General features: G+C 38.2%; 1 protein-coding gene across 1 annotated transcript in view; it reads right to left on the bottom strand.

Annotated features, from left to right (window-relative positions):
* Nucleotides 1–11,331: 11,331 nt before the first annotated feature.
* Nucleotides 11,332–13,197, bottom strand: part of LOC141415522 (E3 ubiquitin-protein ligase UHRF2-like) — a 74,370-nt gene continuing 72,504 nt past the window's right edge. Inside the window, exon 7 of the mRNA XM_074052224.1 lies at nt 11,332–11,360. The gene's annotated coding sequence lies outside the window, so the exon portion shown is untranslated. The remainder of the gene's footprint in view (nt 11,361–13,197) is intronic.

Here is a 13,197-nt window from a genome sequence, read left to right on the forward strand (position 1 = left end):
GAGGGTGGACATGTTTTCTTTGGGTGAGCATCAATTAGATAGGATATGATTGTTTTCTTAACACTGTCCCCAGTTCTTTTAAACACTGTTGCCTATGCTCACTGGAAGTAGACAGTTGAGGAGTTATCAGTTTTGCAACTGACACCATGGAGACCCAAAATGACTCTAGTATTTCCAAAGCTATGGGGAAAATGAATGCTGAAGCCAGATGAGAACCAAGGACCCTAAACCCCATGTTGATAAGATTTCTCATTGACATGAACTGCCTAGTATTGCTTTAGCCAGAATCTTTTCCCCAACAAATAATTTCTGTGCTTTCTCACTCTTTTCACAAACACAGAAGGAAAATATAGATCACTTGAAAGACAGGGTCACTTGGTACTAACAGGAACAGGTTTTGAATAATTTCTCCATCCCCATCATTATCAGTAGGATGTATTTTCTTTCTTTCCTGTTCATTCCCATTCTTACCCTTGAGCATCAACCTTTTCAGTTTACAGAGTACTACTGAGCCCAGCTTAATACTGTACATTGTAAAAGGTCTAGAATAATTTTATCCTTCAAAGAAAAATATAATCACAGACAATATTTCTTTGCATTTAAGGCACAGCTTGTCACATCTAGATCAAGAAGCACTAGCAGAAATTATTTATATATCTTATCTGGGTTCTGCAAAAAAATTAGACATTGTTTTAAAACATCATTGAGTTTGCTTTTTTTGTGGTGGAGGGTTGTCATTTATGCAATTGTCAGGTCTAGCAATCAAGTTGTTCATGTCTGAGTGTACACACTGTAGAATGAACACTTTTTGGGTATTGTAAGAATGCAAGATTTAGAAATATGGTATAACAGAGATGATTTGTACTTCTATTTAATTTCTCTATTTCAAGAGAATTTGTTATTTAAAAAGGAAGACTGTAGTGCAATCTATTTTATCCTATTTTTGTGGTAGCCTTCCCTTGTACAACGTTTTTTTAAAATTCATTTATTCACAAGTGCATACATTGTTTGGGCCATTTCTTCCCCCTGCCCCCTGCCTCCTCCTTGTGTCCCCACACCCCCCCCTGACTTCTAGGCAGAACCTGTTCTGGCCTTATCTCTAATTTTGTTAAAGAGAAAATACAAGCAATAATAAGAAAGACAAAGCATTTTTGATAGTTGAGATAAGGATAGCTATACAGAGAGACTCCTAGCATTGCTTCCATTTACAAATGTGTTATGACCCAAGTTGATTCATCTCTAACTGATCTTTAGACTGGTTCCTGATCCCCTTCTCGTGATGCCCTCTGTCACTTTAAGGTTGATGTATTAGCTCCTCTACAGTGGGGATATCAAACATTTTCATATTTTGGGTTTCCTACCTATCCCCATACCTCCCGTAAGTGCTCTCCCCTTATCATGTGACCCAAGTACAACCACATTGCTGTTTTTGCCTTAAATCTAAAGTCCACATATGAGGGAGAACATATGATTTTTGGTCTTTTGAGCCTGGCTAACCTCCCTCAGAATGGATGTTCTTCAGCTCCATCCATTTACTTGTGAATGATAAGATTTTATTCTTGTTCTTGGCTGACTAAAATTCCATTGTTTATAAATACATTTTCTTAATCCATTCGTCAGTAGTGGGGCATCTTGGCTGTTTCCATAACTTGGCTATTGTGATTAGTGCTGCAATGAACATGGGTGTGCAGGTGCCTCTGGAGTAACCTGTGTCACATTCCTTTGGGTATATCCCCAGGAGTGGGATTGATGGATTGTATGGCAGATCTATGTTTAGAATTTTAAGAAGCCTCCAATTTTTTTTTCCAGAGTGGTTGCACTAGCTTGCATTCCCTCCAGCAGTGTATGAGGGTTCCTTTTCCCCCACATCCTCCCCAACACCTGTTGTTAGTGGTGTTTTTGATGATGGCTACTCTAACAGGAGTGAAGTGGAATCTTCTTCTGGTTTTGATTTGCATTCCCTTTCTGGCTGTGATAAAGGAAGGAGATGGTGAGCATTTTTATCATGTGTTTTTTGGCCATTTGAATTTCTTCTTTTGTGAAAGTTCCGTTTAGAACTTTTTAAACAGAAAGTTCTTTATTGCTTCATTGATTTTGAGAGAGTTGTTTTTTTAAGTTCCCTGTATATTCTGGTTATCAGTCATTTGACTGATGTATAGCTGGCAAATATTTTTTCCCATTCTGTGGGTAGCCTCTTCAGTTTAGAGATCACTTCCTTTGTTGTACAGAAGCTTTTTAGTTTTATGAGGTCCCATTTGCCCATCATTTCTCTTAGTTGCTGAGCTGCTGGGGTTCTGTTGAGGCAGTCCTTGCCTATACCTATTACTTCCAGAGTGTTTCCTGCTCTTTCCTGTACTAACTTCAGAGTTTTGGGTCTCATATTAGGTCCTTGATCCATTTTGAGTTGATACTAGTACAGGGTGATGAACATAGGTCTAGTTTCAGGTTTTTGCAGATGGATAACCATTTTTCCCAACAACATTTGTTGAACAGGCTGTCTTTTCCCCACCATACATTTTTGGTGCCTTTGTCAAAAACAAGGTGGGCATAGCTGTGTGGATTCGTATCTGGATCCTCTATTCTGTTCCACTAGTCTTCATGACTGTTCTTGTGCCAGTACCATGCTGTTTTTATTGCTATTGCTTTGTCATATATTTGAAGTTGGGTATCGTGATACCTCCAGCATTGTTCTTTTTGCTGAGTATAGCCTTGGCTATTTGTGGTCTCTTGTGTTTCCAAATGAACTTTAGGGTAGATTTTTCAATCTCTGTGATTAATGTCATTGGGATTTTGATGGGAATTGCATTAAACATGTAGATTGCTTTTGAGAGTATAGCCATTTTTACTATTGTTGATTCTATCAATCCATGAGCATGGGAGATCTCCCCACCTTCTGTAGTCTTCCTCAATCTCTTTCTTCAGAGGTTTATAGTTCTCTTTGTAGAGGTCATTCACATCCTTTGTTAAGTTTACTCCTAGGTATTTCATTTTTTTTGAGGCTATTGTAAATGGAATTGTTTCCAGATATTCTTTCTCAGTTTGTTCATTATTGGTGTATAGAAAAGCTAAGGATTTTTGTAAGTTGATTTTGTATCCTGCCACTTTGCTGAAGCTGTTCATGGTGTCTAGGAGTTTTTGGGTAGAAATTTTTGGGTCTTTAAGGTATACGATCATATCATCTGCAAATCGGGATATTTTGACAGTTTCTTTACCTATTTGTATTCCTTTTAATTCTTCTTCTTGCCTAATTGCTCTGGCTAGGAATTCCAGTACTATGTTGAATAGGAGTGGGGATAGTGGGCACCCTTGTCTTATTCCTGATTTTAGGGGAAACTGTTTCAGTTTTTCACCATTAAGTATGATATTGGCTGTACGTTTGTCATATATAGCCTTATAATGTTGAGGAACTTTCCTTCTATTCCTAGTTTTCTTAGAGCTTTTATCATGAAGTGGTGTTAGATCATGTCAAAGGCTTTTTCTCATCCACTGAGATGATCAAGAGGTTTTTTGTCTTTGCTTCTATTAATGTGCTGTATTACATTTATAGATTCCTGTATGTTGAACCATGCCTGCATCCCTGGGATGAAGCCTACTTGGTCCTGGTGAATGATCTTTCCGATGTGATATTGGATTCAGTTTGCCGTTATTTTATTGAGGATTTTTACATGAATGTTCATTAAGGAGATTGGCCTATAGTTCTCCTTTTTGGAGTTATCTTTGTCTGGTTTGTTGATGAGAATTATACTGGCTTCATAAAATGAGTTAGGCAGTGTTGATTCCCTTTCTATTTCATGGAATAGTTTAAGGAGGGCTGGTATTTGTTCTTCTTTAAAGGTCTGATAGAATTCAGCAGAGAATCCATCAGGACTTAGACTTTTCTTTTTTGGGCAATGCTTTGTTGCTGCTTCAATTTCATTTTGTGTTATAGATCTAGTCAGGTGATTAATGTCCTCTTGGTTCAATTTTGAATGGTCATAAGTATCTAAAAATCTGTCCATTTCTTAAAGATTTTCAAATTTATTAGAATATAGGTTGTCAAAGTAGTCTCTGATGATTTCCTGGATTTCCGTGGTGTTTATTATTATCTCCCCTTTTACATTTCTGATTTTACTGATTTGGGTTTTTTCTCTCCTCATTTTAGTCAGGTTTGAAAGGGGTCTGTCGATCTTATTTATTTTTTCAAAGAACCAACATTTTTTTCATTGATTCTTTGCTTTTTTGTTTGTTGTTTCTATTTTATTGACTTCACCACTTATTTTTATTATTTCTCCCCTTCTGGTTGTTTTGGGATTTGCTTGTTCTTGTTTTTCTAGGAGTCTGAGATGAAGCATTAGGTCATTGATTTGAGATCTTTCTGACCTTTTAATACATGCACTCATGGCTATAAACTTTCCTCTCAAGACTGCCTTTGCTGTGTCCCCTAGGTTCTGGTAGGTCATGTTTTCATTTTCATTGACTTCCAGAAAACTTTTAATTTCCTCTTTTATTTCATTAATGACACATTGATCATTGAGCAATGTGTTGTTCAGCTTCCAACTGTTTGCATGATTTTTACTGTTTTTTTGGTTGCTGAGTTCTAGTTTTAATGCACTGTGATCAGATAGAATGCTTGGGACTATTTCTATTTTCTTATATTTACTGAGGCTTGCTTTGTGCCCTAATATATGATCACTCTTGGAGAAGGTTCCATGGGCTGCTGAGAAGAATGTACATTGTACAGAAGTTGGATGAAATATTCTGTAGACATCAGCTAGGTCCATTTGATCTATGGTGTGATTTAGATCTAGGATTTCTTTATTGATTTTTTGTTTGGATGACCTAGCTATTGGTGATAGGGGGGTATTAAAGTCCCCCACTACCATGTATGGGAGTCTATATAAGCTTTTAGATCCTTCAGACTATGTTTGATGAAATTGGGTTCACTGACATTGGGTGCATATAGGTTGATAATTGTTATTTCCTTTTGGTGTATGTCCCCTTTTATTAGTATGGAGTGTCCTTCTCATTTGATCAATGTAGGTTTGAAGTCTCCCTTGTCCAAGATAAGCATTGCTACTCCTGCCTGCTTTCAGGGGCCATTGACTTGGTAAATCTTCTTCCAGCCTTTCACCTTAAGCCAGTGTTTGTTTCTGTCAATGAATGAGACTCCTGTAAGCAACAGATTGTTGGATCTTCCTTTTTAATCCACTTTGCCAAATGGTGTCTTTTGATGGGGGAATTAAGTCCATTAACATTCAGTGTTAGTATTGATAGGTATGTGGTGATTCCTGTCATTTAGTTGTCTTAGTTATTGGAGGGTTTGATTATGTGTAGCTGAATCAATGTTACTCTCTATTCTCTTGCCTTTTCTTCTCCTGTGGTTTGGTACTGCCTTTCCTTTCATGGTTTTATTTGCTTTCACTTTCTGTGTGCAGAATTCCTTGAAGAATCTTTTGTAGTGGTGGCTTGGTGGTCATATATTGTTTTAGTTTCTGCTTATTGTGGAAGACCTTATTGCTCCATCTAGTTTGAATGATAGTTTTCCTGGGTAGAGTATCCTAGGTTTGAAGTTATGTTCACTCAGTGGCCAGAAGACCTCACCCTAAGCTCTTCTTGCTTTTAATATTTCTGTTGAGAAGTCTGCTGTGATTTTGATGGGTTTACCTTTGTATGTCATTTGTTTTTTCTCTCTTATAGCCCTCAATATTTGTTCTCTGTACCTGTTGTTTTAATGATAATATGTTGTGGGGTAGTTTCATTTTGGTCAAGTCTGTTTGGTGTCCTGTAGGCTTCCTGTACCTGAATGGGTGTAGTTTTCTCTAGATTTGGGAAAATTTATGTTATTATTTTGTTGAATATATTATGCTTGCACCTCTTCTCCTTCTTTAATGCCCATGATTCTCAGGTTTGGTCTTTTGATGGAGTAGGTGAGTTCTTACATATTCCTTTCAAAGGTCTTGTGTTGTTTGAGTAATAGCTCTTCAGTTTTTCCTTTAATTTCCATTTCATCTTCAAGTTCTGAGATTCTGTCTTCTTGTTCCAGTCTGCTGGAGTGGCCTTCCATTGTGTTTTGTGTTTCTGTTTCATTCTTTTTTCTGAGGTCTTCCAGGTCACTTCCTCATTAATATTGTTAATTTTTGTCCTTAATTCATTTCTCTCTCTACTTATGGTGTTCTCTGTTTCAATTTGGTATGTATTTAAGGCTCCTATGAGTTCATTTATTTGTTTTTGTTGTCTTGGAATTTCTTGAATGCCTCCTGTACATTTTGGTTGACCTTGTCTAGTAACATCACCATGAAATTCTCAGTGATTTCTTCTTTCAGGGTGTTCCTGTGGGCTTCATTGTGTTCCTTGGGATAGTTTATCATTGTTTTATGGGAGTCTGGAACTGGGTATCCATTTTCTTCATTTCCCTCTGAATCTTGTATTGTTCCATTTGGTGCTGTTTCTGTCCCTGGTTTGTGTGTAATTTAGTATTAGCTAGCTAATGAAACCAAGAAAGAAAATGAAAAAAAGAAAAAGAAAAAAAATAGAGAACCAAAGCTATCAAGAGGGATAGATGGTGGACAAACAGTGAAGAAGACAAAAAAACCCCCTTAGAGACATTTTTTTTAAACTCCAGGTTCAAGAACAAAAGAATTTCAGTCTTAGTAGCTCTGGTGTCACTCCTTCAGTGTCCAGTCTTGATGGTGGTATTTAAGCAGAATCTCTGTTTGAGTCTCGCCAGGTTGTTGTGGAGACTAGCCAGTTTTTTCTTTTTCTTGTCTTTCAGCAGCAGCTGCTTAGTCAGCTCCTTCCTCAGTGAGGTGTGGATTCTCCTCAGGTTCTGGGGAACAGCTCTGTGGCCACTAGCCATCCTGCTATGGCATTGGGTTCTTGCTGTGTTGGTTTATTGGGGGCCTGTTACTTTGCGTCATGCCCTTTCTCTGGGGCAAGGTCAGAGATCTGTTAGCCAGCTATCTGCTGTCAGCATGTTATGCTGGTTTGTTGACTGTTTTTCAGTTTTGCGACTTCATTTGACTTTGGATGTAGCTCACTGGTTCAGGGGATGAGCTTTGTGAACCACTATCTGTCCTATTTCAGGCAGCGGCTCATCACCTGCCCAATGTCAGCCTGTCTGCCTTTCCAGGCTTTGTTTACTGAAAGTTCACGTGGAGATCAGCTTCTTGCTCTTCCCCCCCTTCTCTGGTGCACTCAGTGCACCCTGCCCCCTCTGCTGTGTGTTCCTTTTCAGTTCTTTGTTATTTATTTATTTATTTATTTATTTTTGCGGGGCAGGCATCAGTCTGTCCAGGAGGCTATGCTGGTTTATTCTAGGGGTAGCTGTGGGAATACCACGTACGGCTTATTTGCTCACCTGCTGTTCTGCGTCTCCCAAGCGGGTTTGGAGCTGGCGTCTGGCAGCATGGGAGTCCTCCTGTTTTCTCAGTGTAATGTGGTGGGGAGAAGCTTTGTGTGGGTTGGGGGTTCAGGGTGTCAAAGTTTTGCTTATTCTTGGTGGTTTTTTTTCTGCCCAGTGTGTTTCCAGTGTTTCAGCAAAATTTTTGATTTACAGAGTGAATGCTATCTGCTTCCTCCCTCTAGTCACCATCTTGGATCACAACTTTTGAATGATACAGAGTCCCTTCTCTCATCAACACATAAACCTTTCAATCTCAGATTCTAGCAGCCAGCTGACAAAGCCTTAACTTTTCTAAACATGATGCTGTACTTAGGGAAATGTGGACTTTGGAGGTAATCACTAGTTCTTCCTTATGTGCATCTAAGCTGGGACTCTGCTGCCTACCATATTTCTTCCTTAATGACAATGTTGGGAGGCTTTCATGTAATTGAAATTATCCCCTTTGAAGAACTGATGTGTTAAGTGATCTCATAATTTCATGAAGAACTAGCAATGGAGAAATGAAAGAGAATTTATATACTGGCAAAAAGTGGAAATAAGTAGACAATCATGTAGTAAATTTCTGTAGCAACTTTGTGCTACAGAATTAAAGTGGCCAGGTGTTGCCACTGCAGCATAAATTTAGAAAGATGCTTCTAGACTATTTTAGGTAGATCATCAGTACATTTGAGTTGAACTCCATGAATTCTGCCACTTGGGATGAAGGAGAGTAGCAGGAGTGCAAGAAAACAAATGGAAGCAAGTAACACGACCAGGGCCTTCAGCCCCAAGCACTCCCACAACAAGCAAGTAGTACAACCAAGTTCAAGCAACTGCAGCAGAGAAGGAATGTTTTTCTAAGTCACACGGCAAAAGACATGAATGAATAGAATTATATTATGTGTAATAATGGCAAATACGATTTGAGTTATCACAGGCTAAGTGTATAAGCCTGCAAGATCTTCATGTAAATCTCATGGTCCTTATAACTGAGAAGCATAAACTATAAACTTTAACTTGTTTATAGGTATAGTAGTCTTTTTACTCTCAAATTCTCAGCACAGCAATAAATTTGAAACCATGCTAGGCATGGAGGCCCATACCTGTACTTCCAACTACTTGGGAGGTGGACACAAGAAGATTGAGGTTCCAGGTCAACCCTAGGCAAAGTTAACACAAGATCCTGTCTGTAAAAGAAATTTAAAACAAAAGAACTGGGGCCATGGCTCAAATGATAGGGTCTTCCCTGGCAAGTAAGAGGCCCTGAGTTCACTATTGCAAAAAAATTAAAAAGGAGCCATTAATACAGAATTCATTTCAAATGAAGATCACAAAATATGCTCAGGGGTTCAGAGGATCTTGCTTATTTGGGGGAATTTGATTAGGGATAAAAATAATTTGGTCAGAAGAAATGCTTAGAAGATGTTTTTTGTTAGAAAATATGCAACTCTCTTTATTGTAGACTCACCCACATCTCAGGGCGCCTTCACCATTGTGGGAAGAACGTAGAGCTACCACCTCCTCCTCCAGGATCTTCCACTCCCTTTTCTTAGATTTCTGGCCAGTCAGCATATCACTGCTACTCCAAGTGAAGCCTGGTCTTGTCACTATCTGGAGCACATATATATTTAAGGAGAGCTACCCTCAACTTTTATTCTGCATAGATACGTGTTCAGCTCTAGAAGAGAACTTAAGTATGAGATGCATCCAGCACTTCATTCAAATATGTGAATATGTAGTTCTTTTTCTTCATGGAATACTTATAAATTCACATTTTAGCAAGTTTTTCTATATATTATGAAGGGAAGGAAAAGAAAAAGGGTTTAAAAAAGTTTCTAGGTCCCTCCTGTTGAGTCATACATATAGGCCTGCTAAGCTTTACTATACACCTTGTCCACAATACTCAATAATTTGATTTTTTTCATTGTATGAAGATGAATATTTTTATGGGCAGTCTACACAGTGTTCAGCAAACCTTGGAAACATGGTCTGGCCATGGAGTAGAGATTTGTTTCCATTCTGATGATCTATTTCAAAATCTAATCTTTGAGAAAGGCTTTAATCTGCTTGAATAATTTCAAATCCCACATTGCATGTCAGCATTTCACAAATGCTTTTGGATTCTGGAATGACTTTTATTCAAATAGCAAGATACAGAGATGGAGAGATAAAGATGACAAAGAAGACTCAGTTCTTCAGCCCAGCCCCTTGCACTGGGTTTGTGGCCTAAGACAAGAAAGAACATCTTTGCATTTCTGTATGGAACTTGGCACAAAAAGCACACAGGGATGTCGTGCCATCTTTGGGGTATAAACCACAGTTAGTTTCCTGGGAGACTAGACCCTAGAGAAGACAGTTCACTTGTGGAGGAGCCTCAAGCACATCAATGTGGCAGAACCCTTGCAGGTAGTGTGACTGATACCCGACATTCCAGTGACTGCCAGAGTGGAAGAACAACTGGAGCATAATTTTGGGACCTGCCTGAAACATCTCTGTGGATGCACAGAAAATATTAGGAGATTCTGAGTAGGTGTGTGCATAGGTTGACTAGAGTGCTACAGAAGGACAATTATAAATCAGCAAATTTTTACTTACTGATAGCTTTAGAACTTTGTGCCTAAAAACAGGTGAAACCCAAGGCAATTCAGGTTGCCCAGAGGTAGATATGCCAAATACCAACTGTTGAATTTCTTGGCCTCATCCAATTAGTTCTCTGATGACTATATTGAAGAATGGTCATGAGTTCAGTGAAAGCAACTCTTTACCACTCCTGCTCTGTCTTACCATCCTTATAATTCTTTGCTTTGGTAAATTCCCCAGTTTACTGCCATCCTATGTTCCTGATCTCCTTGCTGGCACAGGAACTTTTGAGGATGATGTTTGATTCCAACTCCATTTTTTGGTATTCCACAGAACATGTGTGACTGGACCTCAGAAATAGGGATATTTATTTTAGCCCAGTTGGGGCTCAGCATTTAGTGGCATCATTCTTTTCCTTAGTGTGCAATGTTTTGAACTCAATACTTTGATCATAAATATCTGAGGCAGATCAAAGAATCTGGCCAGCTTTTCTACTTCGAAAGCTTAAGTTGACCATAACCCAGTTCTAACATGCCCAAGTGTTTGGAGTACTTTCATTGCATAGACATCATAGAAGTCACATTTCAAGTGCATTTCAATTACTGACTCAGATTTCTGCAATATAAGTCTTGGAATGTCTTGCCCATAATTACACTCAATTTTCAGACTCTCATCAAATTTTTAGACTCTCTTGCTGCCCACAGATTTTTAGAGAAAGTCATAGGAAATGAACTTTTTAAGTAGCATCAGTGCTAAAGTGTGATTCTGAAAGCACACCCCATTTCCAAGGTTTTCCTAAGTGCTCCTTGAGACAATGGTCCCTAGGTGAGATTTGAACTCCTGTGAGCTGCTTAATACTGTCAGCTCTCAAACATGAGAGCCTTCCATTCCCAATGCTGGTGAAATATAGCCTGATCCAGCAGCTAGAAGGATCTCAACTTTGAGTGTGGCCCGCCATGAATGTGAAATGCTGAGTCTTTGTAGTATGAGTATTTGAAATGGCCTTTTGTTCTTAATTAGTGAATGCTTTTTCTACAACTGACTACCTGGAACTGATATGGTGAAGAAATCACATGGTTTGCAAGGGGACCTAGGAAAGCCATTATCAATCACAGTGTGTTAGAAATGAAAGACTGAAGAAAAGATGATTAAAGCCCCAGCAGCTGCCTTCACAAATGAACTTCAAGAGAAAAAGCACTTTTAGTGTAAATGTGGCAACTCTTCAGATGGAGCTTGATGAAATTAAAGGCAATGCCAGGTAATATAAACCACTGTTGAATCTTTCTTTTATTACAACTAGGCTAAAACAAGGAGTAGGAATTTGTCAGGTGCAGTAATTACTTTGGTACTTACTGATGAAAGCTCTCTTGGGTGAAGACCTCATCTATTTTCCATTTCTTTTGAGTTGTACTTTCAGCTGCTAGGGAAGAATAAATACAAGTGAAGGAGAAGGAAAAAACACTCAAAATACATGGTTAAACCTACTGCAAAGTGATTGGAAAAAAACACTTTTTAATGAAAGTTGTTTGTAATAATAAACTCTCTTAATGAGCTCCAATGGATCTTAAATATTCTTCAATTTTCCCATATCTTAATTGTATTTTAGTATTTCTGCCATAGAATGAAATACATAATAACACTGCAAATTAATTTCATTTCTTCAATCAATTTTTAAAGAATGAAATCCATCCACACTAGTGTGACTATGACTATTTATCCAGGAGCTAACTACTAATGTGCACTTGAACTCAAGGTGAATGAGAATAAAAAATATCCAAGAAAATGGATGAGATTTCTGGAAGCAAAAGTAGGTAATGGGTTTTCTATTTCCAAAGACTTCATTTCTTGGCTATTTGAAGATATAGTTAAGTTCATTTATGAATACTTAAAATCCTACCCAATGTTCATGTTATTAGCCATATTTAAGGCATTCAGCACCTAAAATAAGACATCTATCCTCTCTGCAAGTGCTGGTTAAAGCCTCCTGGTTGAGAAAAATGAAAAGAAAAATCACAAAGTGCATGAACATTCCTAAGGGTTTCAATATGAAAGTGAGGAGCACAGCAGGTATGTTAGATGTGCAAGAAATATTTAATGCATGAATAGAAAATTCAAAGCTTGTTCTTATTTATATTCTTACCTGCCAGCAGCTTAGGAAATAGCCTATTTGCCTTACAATTGCCAATGGTATTCAGTTCTTTTCCATTTTCTAAATTTAAAAGGTAACACATTCTTACCGCACACCTATGAAAATGGCTAAATTGAAAAAAGCAACAATCATATCAAATACTAATGAAGATGTAGATCAGCTGGAACTCTTGCACATTGTTGGTGAAAATGCAAAATTGTTCAGCAGTCATGGGAGACAGTGCACCAGTTTCATGTAAGGTTAACTATACACCCAGCAAGAACAGTTCTAGGTATTTCCCTAGGGGAAATGAAAATTTGTGTTCCTACAAAAACCTGTACACAAATGTGTGGGTTCTGCTCGTGGAAAATCCAAAATGAGAAACAGCCAAAATATCCTTCAGTGGGTAACTGGGTAAGCAAAATGGTGTATGTCCACAGGATGGAATACTACACAGCACTAAAAGGAGCAGACTAGTGATGTATGCAGCTACTTGGATAAATCTCAAGGGCTTTATGCTGAGTGAAATAAGCAAGTCTCAAAATCTTTATGCTGTATGATGATCTCAAACCCCCAAAACTATTGTTTGCCAAGGACCTCGAAGGGAGATTGCATGGGACTCTCAAGCGACAGTAAAAGGGAGGAAGTTCTCCTGTATCCTGATTATGCTGCTGGTGGCATGAATCCACTTGGGTTAAAATTCCTAAACTGTGTATTCCCAAACAAAAAGGCCAATTTTATGCTGTGATTATTAAAAATGGAAAAAAACTTATGGAAGAGTAGTAAACAACAGGAAAATGTAAAAGTAAATGGGAAGTTTTCATGCCTGATCTCTCTGGGGTCTGTCCTAGTGTATGTCCTTTCATCATGCTCCATGCTGTTGGGCAGGACCACCCAGTAGCTGGATATCTTGATTTGTGTCTCACTCCCTTCACTCTGTGATCTTGGACAAATTGTTTTACCTCTTCTTGCCTCAGTTTCCTTGGGAATAAAATGGTGCTAATGGTAGTGGAAGCATTTTCATAGCTTACATTTTTTGCTTAAATTTTAATATACAAACATGCATACATAAATACATTTGCAGTGTTCACAGAATGTTGATGCTGGTCTTTTTTATATCTCACCATGT

The sequence above is a fragment of the Castor canadensis genome, chromosome 13, assembly GCF_047511655.1.
Source record: "Castor canadensis chromosome 13, mCasCan1.hap1v2, whole genome shotgun sequence".
Lineage (NCBI taxonomy): Eukaryota > Metazoa > Chordata > Mammalia > Rodentia > Castoridae > Castor > Castor canadensis.